The 20,749-nt window shown below is 42.1% G+C and overlaps 1 protein-coding gene and 1 non-coding gene across 4 annotated transcripts in view; both read left to right on the forward strand.

Moving 5' to 3' along the window:
* ARHGAP10 (Rho GTPase activating protein 10) overlaps positions 1 to 20,749 on the forward strand; it is a 326,043-nt gene that overhangs the window by 83,538 nt on the left and 221,756 nt on the right. The window lies entirely within an intron of this gene.
* Positions 3,857 to 3,929, forward strand: TRNAA-UGC (transfer RNA alanine (anticodon UGC)). Its single transcript has one exon. It is a non-coding gene; the product is annotated as a tRNA-Ala (tRNA).

Here is a 20,749-nt window from a genome sequence, read left to right on the forward strand (position 1 = left end):
ACTATTTACTTAGTATTTTCATTGTACAGGCATACCTTGTTTTGTGTTTTTTTAGTTTTTTAAAAATTATTTATTTTTGGCTGTCTTGGGTCTTCGTTGCTGCACGCGGGATTTCTCTGGTTGCGGTGAGCAGGGGGCTACTCTTCGTTGCGGTCCGTGGGCTTCTCATTGCGGTGGCTTCTCTTGTTGCGGAGCATGGGCTTCAGTAGTTGTGGCTTGCGGACTCTAGAGTGCAGCCTCAGTAGCTGTGGCGCATGCGCTTAGTTGCTCCGCACTATGTGGGATCTTCCCGGACCAGGGCTCAAACCCGTGTCCCCTGCATTGGCAGGCGGATTCTTAACCACTGCGCCACCAGGGAAGCCTCCATACCTTGTTTTATTGCACTTCACTTCATTGTGCTTCGCAGATGCTGTTTTTTTCATATATTGAAGGTTTGTGGCAACCTTGTGTCAAGCCAAGTCTTCAGGCACCATTTTTCCAATAGCATTTGCTCACTTTTTGTCTCTGTCATATTTTGGTAGTTCTTGTTATAGTTCAAACTTTGTCATTATTATTATTATATTTGTTATGGTGGTCTGTGATCAGTGATCTTTAACGGTACTATGGCAAAGAAATCACAACTCACTGAAGGCTCAGCTGATGGTTTGCATTTTTTAGCAATAAAGTATTTTTTTTAAATTAAGGTATGTACGTTGTTTTTTAAAGACATAATGCTATTATTGCATACTTAATGAATCATAGCACAGTGAAAACATAACTTGTATATACTGGGAAACCACAAAATACGTGTGACTCGCTTTACTGCAACATTCGCATTATTGCAGTGATCTGGAATTGAACCTGCAATATCTCTGAGGTCTGTCTGCCTGTATTACATATTGTAAATCATCTAGAGATGATTTAAAGTATATAGGAGGGTGTGCATAGGTTATACGCAAATACCATGCCATTTTATATAAGGGACTTAAGCATCCTTGGATTTTGGTGTCCATGGGGATCCTGGAACAGTCCCCACTGGATACTGAGGGACGACTGTATTTCCTTTTTTTGTTCCTTGAGATGAGTTGGCTGGAATGTGGTCTTAGCTCCAGGCTGTCTGATAAAGAAAGCATGGTTCTCAGAGCTCTTGTTAACTGACCTATTGATTTAATCTTCAGCTATGATGGGGGTTGATGGGGTCTCTGTCTTAGGCAGAATGAGGATGACAGGGCTGGGTTTCCAGTGCTGGGTAGAAGTAGGAGTAGGATGTTGTCTGTATAAGGCCACGAACCTCAGAAAGGAATGGGACAGCATGTTCCAACCCATTTGCGGGAATGGCAGTTCCTGCCGGATAGCAGGAATCTATCCAAAGGCAGAAAGCAGTGGAGGGCAGTTACTACCAACCACAGAATTAACAGGACGCCTAATGCTTTTTAAAAAATTATTAGCTTAACTTTTTTTTTTTTTTTTTTGCGGTACGCGGGCCTCTCACTGCTGTGGTCTCTCCCATTGCGGAGCACAGGCTCCGGACGCGCAGGCTCAGCAGCCATGGCTCACGGGCCCAGCCGCTCCGCGGCATGTGGCATTCTCCCGGACTGGGGCACAAACCCGTGTCCCCTGCATCGGCAGGCGGACTCCCAACCACTGTGCCACCAGGGAAGCCCTAGTTTAACTTTTTAGTTTGGAAAATTTTGAGCATGCGCAAACAGAAAGGAAAATATAATTAAGCTACATGTGCTCAATATTCGCCTTTGATAACCATTGCCACACAACCAGCCTTGTTTCTCCTATACTCCTCACCACCCCACCGCCATTGTTTTGACAGAAAGCCCAGTATTATATCGTTTCATCCATAAATACTTCAGTGTATAACTCTCAAAGATAACTCTCTTTATGAACCAAAATATACTTGTCACACCTAAAAACAAATAATAATTCCTTGACATTACAAAGAATTGGGCCATATTCATTTTTTCCCCTGATATTCATTTACATTTTGTTTCCTCCTCATGCCTGCGTCCTGTAACAGTCGGTTTGAATCTGGATCCAAATACGTTGCATTTGACTGATAAGTTTCTAAGTCCCATTTAATCTATGGGTTTTTCTTTCTCCCTTTTCCCCTTGACAGGAATTCCTGATACTCTTCCATTCATTTTAAAAAACCTTTAAAATAGCACTCTTCCTGAGTTATCATTGAGTTACAATAATAAAATGGATAATAACGAAAGTAAAAAAAAAAGGCATTTGACCCATATTGACGTTATTTGGGTGTTTCTGTCTAATCTTGGTAGTCAGTGATCACTTTTTTTTTAAACCATGAAAATTGCGTGGCATCATTATGGCTACTTTTGGTTCATGAAATAGCTTTGAACACTTCGTAGACAACAAATCTTTGATGATTTCCTCGACACCAGCCTGAAACTTTTTTTTTGTGGCTGCATTGGGTCTTCGTTGCTGTGTGCGGGCTTTCTCTAGTTGCGGCGAGCGGGGGCTTCTCTTTGTTGCGGTGCTCGGGCTTCTCATTGCGGTGGCTTCTCTTTGTTGAGAACAGGCTCTAGGCATGCGGGCTTCAGTAGTTGTGGCTCGTGGGCTCAGTAGTTGTGGCTCATGGGCTCTAGAGCGCAGGCTCAGTAGTTGTGGCACACGGGCTTAGTTGCTCCGTGGCATGTGAGATCTTCCCGGACCAGGGCTCAAACCTGTGTCTCCTGCATTGGCAGGCGGATTCTTAACTACTGCACCACCAGAGAAGTCCCCAGCCTGAAACTTTTGCATAAGAAAAGATAGCTCCCTCAAGAAGTATCCAGTGTGGCCCTGGAGAGTAACTGGTAAAAAGTGAATTAAAATATGTTATACTAAGTGCTAAACAAAAGTATAGGGTGTGGTTGCCTGGAGAGGGGAGGAGCTAAGCCTGTGCTGGTTGGGAAAGGCTTTGTGAAAGAAGCAGTATTTGAACTGGAGCTTGTGGGGCAGAGATGTGGCTTGTGGGGGGTGTTTGTATAGTTTAACAAGCTCATACCCACCAACACAGGGACAAGGAGATAAGGAAGGCCTTTCAGGAGCTAAAGTGGATGCCAGTGCTTTCTGAGAACTTTGAAAAACTCGTGTTTTCCTTAAAATTGCCACAGAGTAGCAGCATGTTAAAAGCCACATATTAAAAAAGGCATGCAAAATGATAGCTGTAAAGCAGAGGTAGAAATATTCTAAGATTGGTTCTAAGAGTTTAACAGTCTTTATGGTCACTTAATCTTTAAAATTGGTTAGTCAGTGGGCACATGAAAAGATGCTCAACATCACTAATCATTAGAGAAATGCAAATCAAAACTACAGGAGGTACCATCTCACACTCGTCAGAATGGCCATCTTTCAGAAGTTTACAAATAACAGATGCTGGAGAGGGTGTGGAGAAAAGGAACCCTCCTACACTGTTGGTGGGAATGTAAGTTGGTGCAGCCACTATGGAGAACAGTATGGAGGTTCCTCAGAAAAGTAGAGTTGCCATATGATCCAGCAGTCCCCCTCCTGAGCATATATCCACGCAAAACTATAATTCAAAAAGATACATGCACTCCTATATTCATAGCAGCACTATTTACAATAGCTAAGGCATGGAAGCAACCTATCCAGATGAATGGATAAAGAAGATGTGGTATATGTATGTGTACACACACACACACACACACACACACACACACACACACACACACACACACACACACACTGGAGTATTACTCAGCCATAAAAAAGAATGAAATCATGCCATTTGCAGGAACATGGGTGGAACGAGTGATTATCATACTAAGTGAAGTAAGTCAGAAAGAGAAAGACAAATACCATATGATATCACTTATGTATGGAATCTAAAATATGACACGGGAATTCCCTGGTGGTCCAGTGGTTAGTACTCTGCACTTGCACTGCAAGGGGCACAGGTTCGATCCCTGGTTGGGGAACTAAGATCCCGCAAGCCACGCAAACAGAAACAGACTCACAGACAGAGAGAACAGAATTGTGGCTGCTGGGGCGGGTTGGGGGGATGGGGGAGGAATGGACCGGGAGTTTGGGGTTAGCAGATGCAAACTATTATATATAGAATGGATAAACAACAAGGTCCTACTGTACAGCACAGGGGACTGTATTCAGTTATCCTGGGATAAACCATTATGGAAAAGAATATAAAAAAGAATGTATACGTATGTATAACTGAATCACTTTGCTGTACAGCAGAAATCAACAAAACGTTGTGAATCAACTCTACTTCAATTAAAAAAAGGTAATTAGTATTTCCCAAAGTCCTAAATTAAATGATGGTGCAGCATAATAATTAGACATTTATAATTAAGGCTGAGTCATTAAAATGTTAAAAGATATCTATAATCTGTGTTTTAGAAGGCAAAGATCAATGCCAGATATTTTTTAAAAAGCTTTCCATCTCCTGAATAAATGTTAAAATGTAGGACTTAGGGCTTTAAGGTATGAAGACATGAGTGTGGAAGCTCCACAGTCAGGAAGACGTGCTTGTTTGTTGGTTTTGAGCCACTGGGTGTATCTGGTCATGTGCCTCCTCTCTACCTCAGTAGGCTAGATACACATGCATAGTTGAGCAAACGCTGTGGCCAGCACTGTGCCAAGCGCCATCGAGACAAAGGCATCGTTCCTCCCCTTGAGTGGCGGGCTGTCTGTTGGGGAGATTGCTGAAACCGTGCGTTGTGGTAACAGTTATTGGGGAATTCGGGGAAGGCGCTTTGGAGACATCATTTCTGGTCTGAGTTGACACATCAGAGTTAGCCAGGGAAGGAAAGATGGAAGTGAAGCCCCAGTTTCACTTCCTTAAGGGAAAATGGATTGAATTTGAGAATGAAGGAGGACTATGTTTGCATATCACTGCCCTGCCGCCCCCCCACTAGTGTCCAGCTCTGTAGCTATTCAAATGAAGTGTTGGAAAGTGGAGAGAAGGCCAGTCTGGGAAATCAGTGGTTCCCTCCATGTATGAAAGTCAAATTTCTTTGAATGGATGTGCTGTGTCCTTGAAAAGGCCAATATTGCCTTTTTCAGGACAGTGTTTTCAAGCGAGTAGTTTTTCCTGATAATATTGCCAACCTAGAGGTGGAGAGCCGGGCACCGTTAGTGGCCAGGATGACTGTGTCGCTTCCGTGCGTGTCCTCCAAGGAAAGTCCTGTGCGGTGTTTCCCTGCCAGAATTCCAGACATGGTTCTCCCTGGCGTGGCAGGACATGCTGTACTTATCTGAGGTGGGCAGCTGTCCAGGAATTTAAGGACTTTTAAAATAGTGCTGTCGTGTTCATGGTGTTCTTTTGAAAGCCCTTCATGTTGCATTTACTTCTCTGCATGCATCCTGTCATCCTGTCTTTCAGTTTTTGTCTGTTGCTGAAATGTGACTCTCAGCGTCTGAAGGTTCTGGCACATCAGGGCATTTGCGTGAGACCCCGCGGGGGAGGGAAGCTTGGGGGAGGAGGGGGCGACTGAGCTGGCCAGCAGACAGGGGGAGTGTCTTGTCCCGCAGCTGCATCCTTCTCTCCCTTGAGCAGGAAGACCCTGTGTGTACACAGACTTATTTTTTTTTGATGTGGACCATTTAAAAAAAATAAATTTATTATTTACTTTTGGTTGTGTTGGATCTTCGTTCCTGCATGTGGGCTTTCCCTAGTTGTGGTGGGCTACTCTTCGTTGGGGTGCGCGGGCCTCTCATTTCGGTGGCTTCTCCTGTTGTGGAGCACGGGCTCAGGCATGTGGGCCTCAGGAGTTGCAGCATGTGTGCTCAGTAGTTGTGGCACTTGGGCTTAGTTGCTCCGTGGCATGTGGGATCCTCCCGGACCAGAGATCGAACCCGTGTCCCCTGCATTGGCAGACGGATTCCCAACCACTGCGCCACCAGGGAAGCCCCATGTATACAGACTCTTTTGGCTTTTGAGACCTCTTTCTTTCTTTTATTTTCCCTTCCCCATGTTTTTCCCCACAACGGATTTCACTCTTGTGAAAACACTGGGCCAGGGAACACTTGCTGGGTGATTGGCCTTGAGCTTCCGTCTGGATAAAGAAGGCACTAGGCTTCTGAATCCTGAAGGCTTTTGTTAATACAGTAAGTCCCCTACATACGAACCGAGTTCCGTTCTGAGAACCTGGTGGTTAAGTCTAACGAAGTTAGCCTAGGTACCCAACTAATATCATTGGCTATATAGTACTGTACTGTAATAGTAATTACAGTATTACTGTACTGTAATACTTCTCTTACAAATAATGCATAAAAAACAAACACAAAAAATAAAACACTTTTAGTCTTACAGTACAGTACCTTGGAAAGTACAGTAGTACAGTACAACAGCTGGCATACAGGGGCTGGCATCAAGTGAACAGGCAAGAGGAGTTACTGACTGGAGGAGGGAGAGGAGGTGGGAGAGGGTAGAGCTGAAAGATTGTCAGCAATAGGAGACGGAGGCCAAGCTGCAATTTCACTCATGCCTGACGTTGATGGAACGCACGTTCGCATCTTTGAAAGTTCGAAACTTGAAGGTTCATATGTAGGGGACTTAACTGTAGTTTAGATGCTTCCAGGCAAGACACGATGGGTGTTTCTTCAGCCCTCGTCTGATTTGCTTCACTCCTTTCTCATCATTCTTTCATTTTCTCAAGGATCTTACAGAAGCATTTGGTTAAGTGATTTCTATATCTTTTGGGAGTTTTGACACTGATTTTTGTTTCAAACTTTCTCTGACTCTTTTAAAATTTCAAAAGTCCTTCATGATGTTCTTAAAATAATATTTGTTGGTTACAATGAACTAAATATCTTTTATTTCTGGGGAGGAACTTTTATGATATTCTTTCTTTAGTACACCCTAGGGCAGTGGTTCTCAAAGCTGGGTCCCTGCACTAGTAGCAGTAGCATCACCTGGGAACTTGCTAGAAATGCACATTCTTGGGTCACACCCCAGACCTACTGAATCAGGAACTCTGGGGTGGGGCCCATCAGGCTGTGTTTTAATAAGGCCTCCAGGTTATTGTGCAACCTGCTGACAGCAGAACCACTGGCCTAGGGTGCAAGTGAGATCTCCACCGGCTTTCGTCATGGTCTTGTAGCTAGATCTGTCTGAAAGTTGGAAACACTATGAATGGCTTTCTGACGACTTTATGCTTCCCAGGATGTTAAAGTAGTCTTCAAGACCCTAAGCTTTCACTTGTCGTTTCCAAAGGGTTTTGGACTATATTAGTTTATTATAAAGGAACAAGTTTCTGCTGTTCGGAATTTTAGCGTGCCTTAATTTGTGTTTAACATTGCTTACGAGTTTCTATAGTGTGATAAGTATCTAAGGTATTACATGCCATCGGAAAGATTGTGCCTTTAGTGTTATCTAATTCTATGGTGTATCAAACCTACTTTAATCAGTTCTTTTACAGATAAAGTGACACATTTTTTTTATGCAGAATTCTCTTGGCAGTCACATTCAGCTGGGAAAGAATATCCCTTGAACTTACAGAAACATTTCTCAGTTTAGTTTAAAAACTGTCAGTGTTCTACATTTTTTTTTTAACTTTTTTTTTTTTTTTTTTTTTGGCTGCATGCAGCTTGTGGGATCTTAGTTCCCTGACCAGGGATCAAACCTGGGCCCACAGCAGTGAAAGCGTGGAGTCCTAACCACTGGACCACCAGGGAATTCCCTCCTGTCAGTGATGGAAATTCATGAAGAACTTTTCTCCTTGGAACTGACCTTTACAATTGGACAGCACTGTTTTTCTTGTACATTCATTACAATTCAGTCAGAGGCAGATGTCATTGTGAAACCTGTTCTTCAGGAATGCACCTTTTGAGATCTTTCTCTGACCTAGAATCCTCTAGAGGCCACAGTCGGGGCTAACTCAAATCAGACTTCTGTCATGAGCGCACGTGTCACAGGCAGGAGGCCTGGGCTCCTCGCTGACCCTTTTCGTGTGCGGCCTTGCCTCCTGACTCAGTGTCTTTGCCATTGGTGACTCACTGTCATCTGTGCCCTCGCAGCCTTGTCATCATCAGATGCTCCTTCCCTACTGAAACTTACGTTTCCTGTGTTTCAGCTCCTTGGGCTTGTTCTCTGCTTCTGCGGAATCAGCTCGCTCTTGCCATAAACTGGTCAATCCTGACGTGAAAGAGTAAAGAGCAGGCGTGGGTTCCTGCTGTTTACTCCCCCACCTCCAACAGGGGGCGCCAGAATGTAACCAGTCCGCGCAGTCGGCTCTCTCATCCAGAGGACTGGTTCCCTTAGTGGGAATTAGTTCAGCTGAATCCACAGTTTCATGAGGAAACTATTTTCATTCAGATCCTGTCGTGAAACACTCAAAGGTATGGCCTAGACTCCTAAAACAAAGAGCTGAGGGGGAACTTAGGGAAACTTAGATTTAACCCCTTCAATGAAAAAAAAAGGGGGGGGGGAACAGGAACAGTGAGGTGGAGGGATTTGATTTACAGCACAAGTTAGTGACAGAGATGAAAAGAGCATCTTTCTCCCATCTCCTGGTCCTTGCCTTGAGCTCCTCGAGATTTAATACCCTCCCCTCCCCCTTCGAATATGGGTGAGGTGTATCCCCCAGGCAGCAGTCAGGAGGAGACGTGAATTTGGTTTTTAATTCTCCTGGCCTGTTTGGACAGCTGTAGCCCCTCACTGCTTCAATCAGCAAACCACTTAAGGACCGCTGAAGGAAGAAATTATGAACCCTGATGGTGGATGGGAGACCTGCCATTGAGACCTTCTGGATGGGTCGAGGAAGTACCAGTATTAGTACCTAAAGAGTGGGTGCTGGCATCTTGGAAGAAAATCCCAGACGCCATAGTATCTGGGATTTAAGGGAGCACCCCTTAAAGAAACGGTGCAGCTCCAAGATTCTTGATGGTACAGAGGAAGAAATGTGTGGGGAAAACCAGATATTGGTGACTGAGCTGAAAAGTGATTTGGAAGAGTTGGACTCTGAAAAAGCTTTAGAAATATCTGAAGTATATTTTGCTTATTGTCTTTTTAAAAAGTGTACACAAGAGGGATGTGTGATAAAAATATATCTAACTGCCCGAAGAGCTTTTTCAGTAAATATAAAAGCTCTTAGAGTTAAGATAGTAAATGAAGATGTCATCATCATTTTTTTTAATAGTATGTAAAAATATGGAGTGTCTTAGTATTAGTGGCATGTTAGATTTAATGAATCGCAGTACTGCAGTGGTGATGGGAATTGTTAGAGGTCCAGGGGAAGACTAGTGGCCATGATAGTGTAGTGGAAAGAATATGGATTTTGGAAGCCGTGGCAGCCATGAGGCACCCCCAGATCTCCTGCATCAGGGAGTGGAATCGACCGTTGGGCCCAGCTGCTGTAAGGTTCCATCGCTGCTTTAGTGTGAAGGCCACGGGTTCCAAGCCTGCCCCCAGCCAGTGAGTGAGCACAGCAGGGGTACTAAAGCAGTCTCATTCCTGGGGACTCTGGAGTCCTCTGACAGGCAGCCTTGGCTCGAGGAGTCCCTGATGGTCTGGCCAGACTTTTTCTAGAACTGCACTGCAGTCTAACATGCATCCACCCCACCTTCCTTCTCCCACCTTGTCTCCTTCCCCTGGGGCCAGATCTGCGTTGCTTGCCTCTTCCAGCCTCCCCTGGCTCCCTCTCCCTTTTCTCTCGTAGATGTTTCCCCTAATAAATTTCTTGTATTTCGAGCCCTGTCTTGGTGTCTGCTTTTTAGAGGACCTGGTCTAATCCAGACATAGACTGTTCTGAAGGAGAGAGAACGTGTCCATACAGGAGACTCAACGTAGGCCTTCACGGTGACTGTTATCACCAGCAGCAGGAAATGTTGCATTGATCCAGAAATGCTGTTCTTTATACTACTAAATTTGTGAGAGAATCCCACTTCGTTCATAAAACAAATATGTTTGAATGCCCATTATGAGCTGGGCAGTGTTCTAGCACCTGAGGATACAGTGAGGACTTAGGCCCTTTTCCAGGATGAGGTGTTTAGCTCGTGGCTGCATAGCAGAACGAGCTATCAAGGGCCTTTCTGCCCCAGGCCCTCCCTTTTCCCTCTTGGCCACTCAAGGAGCCCAGCCCTCACAGAAGGACTGGAGAGCTCGTCTCTTTGTTGTTGGTCAGAAGTGTAGGTGTTCTTTTCTGAATAGTTCTCCTTTCTACTTCTGTCTCTGTCTCGTATTTTCTTTCTAATTTTTATTGGAGTATAGTTGATTTACAAGGTAGTGTTAGTTTCAGGTGTACAGCAGAGTGAATCAGTTATACATATACATATATCCACTTGTTAAAATTCTTTTCCCATGTAGGCCATTATGGAGTATTGAATAGAGTTTGTCTCATATTTTCTCGATTCAGTAGTTCATTGCCTTCTTATTCATGAGGTTCCATTTCTACCTGTGCCCCTGAGTAACACCATTCACCTCGGAAATTAAAATTTTCTTATTGAAAGCTACAAACCCACCCAATTTCCAGTTCTCTCATGAAGCTTTTACAGCTTTCTGACTGGCTTATCTTTTACTCCGGTGGGGTTTTATTCCTTCTCATCATGTTCTGCCCAAGTATTTATTTTGTCTAAAAAATACAAGCCAGGTCTTTGTGTCCCTCAGGCACAGAGGGAATGAGGCTCGAGGTTAAATATCTGCACATCCTTATTAGGTTAACTCACTCCTACTAAACCCAATAGCTTTTGTTGGAAGATTCTCGATTTTTCCTAAGTATGATTGAAAACAACGCCAAAAACCTTTACTGGTGGGGTCTGTTTGATTTAAATAATGAGTAAAATTGGTACTTTTTTTCGATTAATGTCCTTCAAAACTGATGCTCCCCTCTCCCCGCCACGAACGCTAAGATATTTGTAGAAGACAGGCATTAAGTGAACCTTAAAATTTTGTGATACAATGACCTAACATCTTTTTTGAGAGCTAGGTCATGGCCAAACCTCGAGGGAATTAACTTCTCGGAGCAGAAGTTGTCAGACCTTGAGCTCAAATCCTCTTGTTTTGTTAGGTGTCAAGCTACTCAGAGTTTAGGATTGAAAGTTGATAAAAACTCGGGAGTTTTTATTCTTGGACTGTCTGAATGAAAGCATAAGTGTGGTAAGTGAAGTCATGAATTTGGAATATATGTCAGTATTTTACAAATTATGGTTCCTAGGCTTTTCAGTGAAGTTGCCTTGGTCTGAAAGAATCAGACATCCAAGGAGCCATTTCATATTAATTGGCTCCTGATTTTCAGGTATAAACTCTGCAGAATTAATGTGCAGTCCCTCTGCACCTGTGTCCTCTTTAGAGCTTTGTGTACAGGTTCATTAAGACGCTCTCCAGTTCTTGTCAGTTTGAGCTATTAGCTCTATAAAATTTAATTTCATTTTTACATTAATTTTTTCTCTACCAGGAGGGATCAGCTTAGCCTGTGCTGTGCTTAAAAATAAAATATCATCCAGGGATTTATTTATTTTGAAGTTAAAATTGCTTCTAGCATGATATACTCTTCTTTGTTTTACTTAATTGTGTTAAGCAGACAGAGAGCAGGTATTATCCTTCTTTATAGTTGGGAATATGCAGGCAACAAAAGAGAATTATTTTTCCTATGGTCTAAAAACAGAACTAGTTCGGACAAAGGCCAAGTGAGAAAATGTTGGTCTCCTATTTGTCTCTGCAGCAGGGTTCTTTTAGAAAAACCAATTGTGAAACTTTTTCATTTTTTGCCAACATTAGAGCCTTTTAAAAAAAAAGTGGGACGACTCTATTCTTCGTTTAAATTTTCCCTTGAAGATTTCAGCCTAGATTAATGGGGGAAGGTATAGCACAGGGTGAGACTGGTTAGATGGAGAAAAAGGTAGCAAAGGATGCATGTGGATGGGGAGTAATCTCATTAATTAAAGTGAATTGGTTTAATCAGGAGAAAAATCTTGTTTAGGAATATTGAGAAAGATAGTACTGAAATCAGTTTGACAAGATTGTTTAAGGTTCTGAAATTTAAAAAAATGTTAATCTGGATTCTCAGTTGCATGGTCTGAACAGAGAGAGAGTTTATTAAAGAATATTAGGTAGCTTCCAGTATCTTTATCAGTTTTGGGGAACCGGGAATGATGCTGAGAGTTGCACTACAGAGCTGGGCTTGGAGAAGACAGTCACCACTGTTGCCACCAGGTGTGTAGAACAGTACAGTGTGCACCAGGCAACACCACTGCCCCTGGTGGTTGTTGGTAGAACTGCTGCATCTGGAAGGAATTGTTGCTACCACCCACCAGAATCTCTGTTCACTGTTTTTTAAGCACTAGCTTCCAAATCAAATTCTTGAGTGGGAACATCTGATTAGTGGAACTCTGGCCAGGTGCCAGGACCTCATGGAAGATGGCAGGGAAAGCAAGTGTCTGTGATTTTCAGCTTTTATAGTAGAAGGTGGGTTTTGCCCTATTTGGGAGGAGAATTCCTCAAACATAGGAAGGGGTTTCAAGTACCAGTGTAGCCCAAAAGGGCAGATATACACTACCTATAATGTTTATGCCTGATTGTAAGGCAACACCATTTTCCCATGAAAAGATTAAACAAAAAATTTTTGGATAGCTTGAACTTACACACTTTTAGGTATGCATTTATGTGTCTGCTAGATAATCAGATGTGTATTTTCATTATTTAGTTGATTAAATGTGTGTCTGTATTTAAAAATTAAATTATCAATGTATACTTTAGGAATATTTTCCCCATTTATTTCATGAAAAAGTTATTCCAACTCTTGACGACTTTGACATCAGTGTGTTTATCACGGACACATTCGGAATTTTTCAGCACAGCTTTCCTCATGGCCACATCCGTCTGAGTTATTTGAGATACAGCCCCTTTTAAAATATCTTTCTGATGCTTTCATTGGAAATTTTATCTCAAGTCACAGGTACCCCCTTAGTGCACATTTGGACAGTCTCACTTAAAAAAAATTATCCCTGAGATGTATTTTTATGACTTTCTTTTTTAAAAAATTTACTTTGTTGAAGTCCAGTTGATTTACAACGTTGTATTAATTTCTGCTGTACAGCAACGTGATTCAGTTTTACATATATGTACATTCATGACTTTCTTAATGCAACTACTTAGCTTGTTTTTTTAGAGCGGTTTTTATATTACTGACCAGTTAAAAGTGGTCAGTAATATTACTGACTTATTTGAGGTCATCTCCTGAACGATAAATAAATCTCTTAAATTTCTTAGCTTCCCCTTGCGTTTGTAACCCAGACCTGTTTGTGAGCTCTAAGCAGCTGAAACTAGATGTGATTGGGGCCGTTTTAGGCTAAGATTCCTCAAACAATTCTTTGTTCATCAAAATGATGGGGAGTGCACTCCTTCAGGAGAGTATAAGAATTCTTATATAGGGCTAAGTCCCTTTTTTCCTAAGGGACAAGTTCGGGAAAAATATTCCTTATGTTCAGATATGTATGAGGGTTCCTTGACATCCTTTCTCAAGGTTCTGTTTCAAGGAAAAATAAGAAACATGTCTTTGCTGAACGGTTTCTTTGCTGCTGTTCTTGACATTGGAATTGGAAAGTCGCGTTTTCGCTTCAGTCTAATGAAATGGGAAGTCTCTGGACGGTCATGGGAGAAAATTGTGGAAATTCTCCTTTGCTCTCAGATTATGCATTCCTTTGGGGTCAAGAACACATGGAATCCAGGCTTAAAATAACGAGGTCCGTGGGGGAATGGACATAATTCCTTCTGTTTCCTTAGACTCAGTCTGTCCTCGTTAGTGCTGAGTGATTAGGAAGGCAGGATGTCGTGCTTCTGCTGGTTTATTCATTGTTTGACCTGGACTGAGACTTGAAAAAAATTACTAAAGCTATCCTAGGATGCAGTTCTGCCTTTGTTGCCTTTTACTGAATATGGGTTTCTGGTCCTAAGCCCCATTAGCATTAGAATGTATCAATACATCAGAACTTAGCCTTTGATCTCAAACGTGAGGGAAATTTAAAGTACCGGCAGTGGTTTCTCCCCCCACCCCCGGTAGAGTCTGATTCTCTTCCGGTCAGCTAGTATTGTCAAGAGATTCTCAGCTTTGGCTTAAACTGTAGGGGTAGGTAAAGATATTTACCCTATCTTTTCTTTCCTTTTTTAGACATTTAAGCTCTCATATCCAAATGTCTTACAAAAAGGGGTTTCAGACTCTACAGTGGGAAAAAATGTAATCCTTCAGACTGTTATATAATAAGCTTGTTCTTTTACTTTGGATTGTGAAGTTTGGATGGATTCTGTGGTTTGCCATCATAAGGCAACATGGAAATGTAGTTTGCGTTTCTGCCTCTCCCAACTCATGTGGAATCCCTGAATCAGAGAGATGGGTGGGACCTCAGGGGTTTCCTCGGCCAACTTCCTCTCAGTGCAGGAATCTGTGACTCTGTCTCTGGACACCTGTCACTTGCTTCTACTTGTTGATACGGAAGGAGCGGTGGGTGGGGAGGTGTCACATTACCTTGCTGGGTCCATTGTAATTTGTACTGAATTCCTCTTGATGGCGAACCCAAACCTGCTCTGTAGCTTCTCCTCGTTAGACCTGGTTTTGTCCTCTTCAAGCAAATCAAAATGATTTTTCCTTCTCTCATGTGATACCCTTTTAAATATTTGAAGACAGCTTTCATCATTTTCCCTCTCAATGTTCTCTTCCTCCCAAGTCTCATTAAACACCTCTGATTTTTTTTTTTAAACCTGTTCCTTCTACACGTTTTTAGCCTTCTCTTCTCACATTCCTGCTTTGCCTCAGTTAGAGAAGGTCTCTCTTAAAATATGGTGACCATACTGTCGAGATAGGTTCTGATTTTACAGGACACAGTTGTATGATTACCTTGTTTGGATTTGAACAATATATGTAACCTATATATGTGTTCATTATCTTCTAGGACAATTTAACTACTTTAGTTCATGCTGAACTTTCAGTTAACTCAAATTTTTAGGGGCTACGGCCCCCGTTAAAGTCCACTGTTAAATTCACATGAGCTGTTGTTAAGATACCTTTTACACTTGAGCATTTGCCTTTCAAGACTGAAACCTGGCTGATTGCTTATCTCAGGCAAATTCTGTGGTGCCACTTTTGCATCCTTTTTAGGTCGAGAGCTACTCGAGCTGTGATTCTCTCATGCAGCCTTCAACCTTCCCTCCCAACTGTTGGTGCCTTGCAAACGTACATTTAAAAAATATACAAACAAATATATAAGAGTAAGAAGAACATCTTATGCTGTGATTCTCAAGAGAATTCTCTCAGGCAGGGTTGAGTCAACCATGGCCCATGGGCCAAACCCACCTCACCTATTTTATAAATGAAATTTTGATGGACCACAGCTATACTCATTGATACACTATGTATGACTGCTTTTGTGCTGAAATCGCAGAGTTGAGTAGTTGGAAACCGAGGCTGTATGACTCAAAGCCTACATTATTTACTACCTGGCCTTCTGTAGAAAAAGTTGGCTGACCCCTGTTCTAAGGTGAGACCAACTGATTCTTTAACATGTTTTATGTTGATGTAGATACAAGACTATCCAAAACTCTTTCCAAGGCGCATTAGCACGGCTTTTATGGGAAAAAATATAGTTATATAGTCTTATATGTGTGGTTATAAAAAATCACTTCTAAATTTGCTTTCTCTCTAAATTATTTGATTGATTTTTAATGTGTTAGTATTTGAAAGCGCTTCTCCGTACTATTACCGCGGCTGTCTCTTTCAAATTTGGAAACTTTCCCCACCAGAAATTGTCTTAGAGTCTTAGGTGCCGTCCCTAAAGTTGGTGTGCATGTACCTCTGGGAAAGAAGAGTCACGTTTTGGCATTAGAAAACTTCCACGCACTTATTACTAGCTTCCATACACTTATTACTAGCACTTCTAGTAATATTATATAGCACTTCTGTGAACTTATAAAAGGAACTGAGAGATTTCATGGAATCTCTATTTTGAGAAAAAGAAGAGAGCCATCTTTGTTGTTCAGTCTACATTGCCTTACTCTGAAGCATTTACCAGCTACTTCGTGATTTTGTCCTTGAACAGAATGCCTAGGGTTCAATTCAGAAATGACATAATCAGACTTTCTTTAGGAAGGAAAATGATAATTTTAAATAAAAAATTAAAAAAAATTAAAACATTTTTTTAATTAAAGAATTGCATTAGAGTGGTGCCTGTCACAACTACTGTTTTCTTTGTTTTGGAAACAGGCTTATTGACCTGCCAATGGTAAGGTGGAAACTCCTTATATATTTTGTCTACGCTAGTGCTAGCCCTTGAAGGTCAGACAAATATTGCATCAAATTCTCCAAGTGAAGGACAAATATAAAATTGCTCGTGTGGAATCTTTGTGTCCTTGTCCTTTTGTGAATGAGAGTGTTTACTCCAGGGTATGGAGTTTCAGGGTTTGAATTTTAAAAGGTCTTCGTGTACCCATTGTTGTTGATGCCCACATCTAGCCCCGACTGAGCATCTCCGGGTCCTGTTCTGACGGCCACTGGAGCCCATCGGATCTCGTCCACCTCCTCCGCTGCTTCCTGACTTCTTCAGGGGCTTTAGTGATGCTGAATTGCTGGTACTTCCGTGCACTGGAAATGCTGTTTTCCCCTCTCTCATGGAGGGCCTTTGTTTTACTCTTATCCTTTGCCTGGAGAGCTCCTGTACTCTGTTTCAGGCTCAGGTCTGCATTATCCCCTCAGGAAGTCTTCCCTCACCCAGGCAGCTTCCTGTTCTCACCCACACTGTGCACACCACATCATGTAACGCTGATGCGCTTACATCTGTCGGGCGTACTCTTACCGCAGGTGAATCGAACTGCTCACCTTCTCCCTGCCTTGCTAGTCTCACAAAGGCCAATGGATGTCCTCCAAAACTCCTGTTCACCTCTCTTAAAGGGCCTTCAGCCCAGGAAGTGCTCTCCTCCCTGTTTGTAATGATTCCTTCTTTCATGCCCCGCTTTATTCAGACTTCTCCCCACACCTCAAATCTTGAGAACTGACCTTGCCTTGTACTTCTCGAAAAAAATAACTATCTGGTAGCAACTCCTTCAGCTTCTGTTCGTGAAACCTACAAACCCATTTGAATGGGCCGTTGCTTTCTCCTTGCTTCCTATTACAAGCGCAGGCGGGATCTCTACTCCTGTGACGGTCAGCATTCCGTTTCCTCCCACGTTAGAGACTTTGAACCATCTTTTCTGGAGTCTTCGCATGGGCATGGAGATGTGCTGTCATCTTTTTTTTTTTTTTTTAACATCTTTATTGGAGTATAATTGCTTTACAGTGTTGTAATGTTGTGTGGGTTTAAGTACCGATCTTCTTAAAAAACAATCTGCCTTCACTTTACCTCGTGTTCTGTTTCAACCATTGTCTTCTTTTGATTCCGTCCTTCGTGGCCGTCCTTTTGAAGAAGGGTCGTTCCCACAAATGTCCTCACCCTTTATAAACCAACTCCAGTCTGGCCGTTTCTCCCTCCTTTCCGTGGATATTGCTGAGATCTCATTCATTCTTTAATTTCTCTGCAGCTCACACAGTTAAACCCCTGTCTTGCTTCATCCAGCCTCCACGGACGATCAAATGTGGGTTTATTCAGGACCACTAGTAGGCTAGGTCCAGATGTGGATGCCTAGGAGATGATACTGGTGCTAAGGGAAGTGAGCTTTAAATTATTTTGAGATGTTGTGTGTCAGTTGGATCACCTTGAAAATGTATGGAAGAGCCTCTCATCTGCTTTCCCAGGTGGACCTTGGGGCACTCCGTATTGTTTCGAGTCGTCAGGATTCCTGGCATGTGCTGCCGTGTCCCTGCTCTGCTCTTTGGTTTGCCCTTGTTGCAGGTCACGTGGCCTACAATATGAAGAGGATAAAATGATCGTATTTTGAAGATGATCCCTTTCCATTGACTAGTGATTGCTCTTCATTCTGTCTGTTGCCTCAACTCTTTGATACCTAAGTAACAAACTGTCAGGGCTGGAGTGAGTGAAGTCCGGTGGCCGGCCTGGGGAAGAGAGTTTAAGCAAGCTCTGGGCATCTCGAGTGTGGACAGGATCATTTTTTTCTGAGGATTCTGCATCTCACTGGATGAATGGTCTCTTTGGGAGAAACCCGTCCATCATGAAACACTGCAAAGGAGCCTAGGGTTAAATGAAGAATCCTTTCCTGTTGTGAGTCACTTATTTTTTTCTGTAATTTTAAGCTTGGATTTTTGGGGGGCTTTTTTGTAACAAGAGGGATGGCACATTGTTGTCAAGTGTTTTGAGGGTTGCTTTTCTATTCTGAATCCTTCTGGAGGTGGTGAGAACGCTACTACTCACTAGCACATTGTGGTTAAATGCATTCTCCTTCGGTAAATATTCCCTTCTATGTGCATTTTCAGCATTGTTTGTTGTAGATTCTTTTTTTATTTTATTTTTATTAAAAAATTTTAAATCGTAGTATAGTTGATGTACAGTATTATGTAAGTTACAGGTGTGCAGTATAGTGATTCACAATTTTTTTAACATCTTTATTGGAGTATAATTGCTTTACCAATGGTGTGTTAGATTCTGTTTATAACAAAGTGCAGCAGCTATACATAAGCATATATCCCCATATCTCCTCCCTCTTGTGTCTCCCTCTCACCCTCCCTCTCCCACTCCTCTAGGTGGTCACAAAGCACCGAGCTGATCTCCCTGTGCTATATAGCTGCTTCCCACTAGCTATCTATTTTATATTTGGTAGCGTATATACGTCCATGCCTCTCTCTCACTACGTCCCAGCTTATGCTTCCCCCTACCCGTGTCCTCAACTCCATTCTCTATGTCTGTGTCTCTATTCCTGTCCTGCCCCTAGGTTCTTCAGAGCCTTTTTTTTTTTAAAATTCCATATATGTGTGTTAGCATACAGTATTTGTTTTTCTCTTTCTGACTTACTTCACTCTGTATGACAGACTCTAGGTCCATCCACCTCACTACAAATAAATCAATTTCGTTTCTTTTGATGGCTGAGTAATATTCCATTGTGTATATATACCACATCTTCTTTATCTGTTCATCTGTTGATGGACACTTAGGTTGCTTCCACGTCCTGGCTATTGTAAATAGAGCTGCAATGAACATTGTGGTACATGACTCTTTTCGAATTATGGTTTTCTCAGGGTATATGCCCAGTAGTGGGATTGCTGGGTCATATGGTAGTTCTATTTTTAGTTTTTTAAGGAACGTCTGTACTGTTCTCCATAGTGGCTGTATCAATTCACATTCCCACCAACTGTGCAAGAGTGTTCCGTTTTCTCCACACCCTCTCCGGCATTTATTATTTATAGATTTTTTGATGATGGCCATTCTGATTGGTATGAGTAGATACCTCATTGTGGTTTTGATTTGCATTTCTCTAATGATTAGTGATGTTGAGCATCCTTTCATGTGTTTGTTGGCAATCTGTATATCTTCTTTGGAGAAACATGTATTTAGGTCTTCTGCCCATTTTTGGATTGTGTTGTTTGTTTTTTTAATATTGAGCTGCATGAGCTGCTTGTAAATTTTGGATATTAATCCTTTGTCAGTTGCTTCATTTGCAAATATTTTCTCCCATTCTGAGGGTTGTCTCTTCGTCTTTTTATGGTTTCCTTTGCTGTGCAAAAGCTTTTAAATTTCATTAGGTCCCATTTGTTTATTTTTGTTTTTATTTCCATTTCTCTAAGAGGTGGGTCAAAAAGGATCTTGCTGTGATTTATGTCATAGAGTGTTGTGCCTATGTTTTCCTCTAAGAGTTTTATAGTGTCTGGCCTTACATTTAGGTCTTTAATCCATTTTGAGTTTACTTATTTATTTATTTATTATTTATTTATTTATTTTTTGCAGTACACGGGCCTCTCACTGTTGTGGCCTCTCCCGTTGTGGAGCACAGGCTCTGGACGCGCAGGCTTAGCGGCCATGGCTCACAGGCCCAGCCGCTCCGCGGCACGCGGGATCCTCCCGGACCGGGGCATGAACCTGTGTCCCCCGCATTGGCAGGTGGACTCCCAACCACTGTGCCACCATGGAAGCCCCATTTTGAGTTTATTTTTGTGTATGGTATTAGGGAGTGTTCTAATTTCATTCTTTTACCTGTCCAGTTTTCCCAGCACCACTTATTGAAGAGGCTGCCTTTTCTCCATTGTATATTCTTGCCTCCTTTATCAAAAATAAGGTGACCATATGTGTGTGGGTTTATCTCTGGCTTTCTCTCCTGTTCCATTGATCTATATTTCTGTTTTTTTGCCAGCACCGTACTGCCTTGGTTACTGTAGCTTTGTAATATTGTCTGAAGTCTCAGAGCCTGATTCCTCCAGCTCCGTTTTTCTTTCTCAAGATTGCTTTGGCTATTCGGGGTCTTTTGTGTTCCATACAAACTGTGAACATTTTTGTTCTAGTTCTGTGAAAAATGCCATTGGTTGTTTGAGAGGGATTGCATTGAATCTGTAGATTGCTTTGGGTAGTAGAGTCATTTTCACAATGTTGATTCTTCCAATCCAAGAACATAGTGTATCTCTTCAACTGTTTGTATCATCTTTATTTTCTTTCATCAGTGTCTTATAGTTTTCTGCATACAGGTCTTTTTTCTCCGTAGGTACGTTCATTCCTAGGTATTTTATTCTTTTTGTTGCAATGGTAAATGGGAGTGTTTCCTTAATTTCTATTTCAGATGTTTCATCATTAGTGTATAGGAATGCAAGAGATTTCTGTGCATTAATTTTGTATCCTGCTACCCTACCAAATTCATTGATTAGCTCTAGTAGTTTTCTGGTAGCATCTTTAGGATTCTCTGTGTATAGCATCATGTCATCTG

This window comes from Delphinus delphis, chromosome 5 (genome assembly GCF_949987515.2).
Source record: "Delphinus delphis chromosome 5, mDelDel1.2, whole genome shotgun sequence".
Lineage (NCBI taxonomy): Eukaryota > Metazoa > Chordata > Mammalia > Artiodactyla > Delphinidae > Delphinus > Delphinus delphis.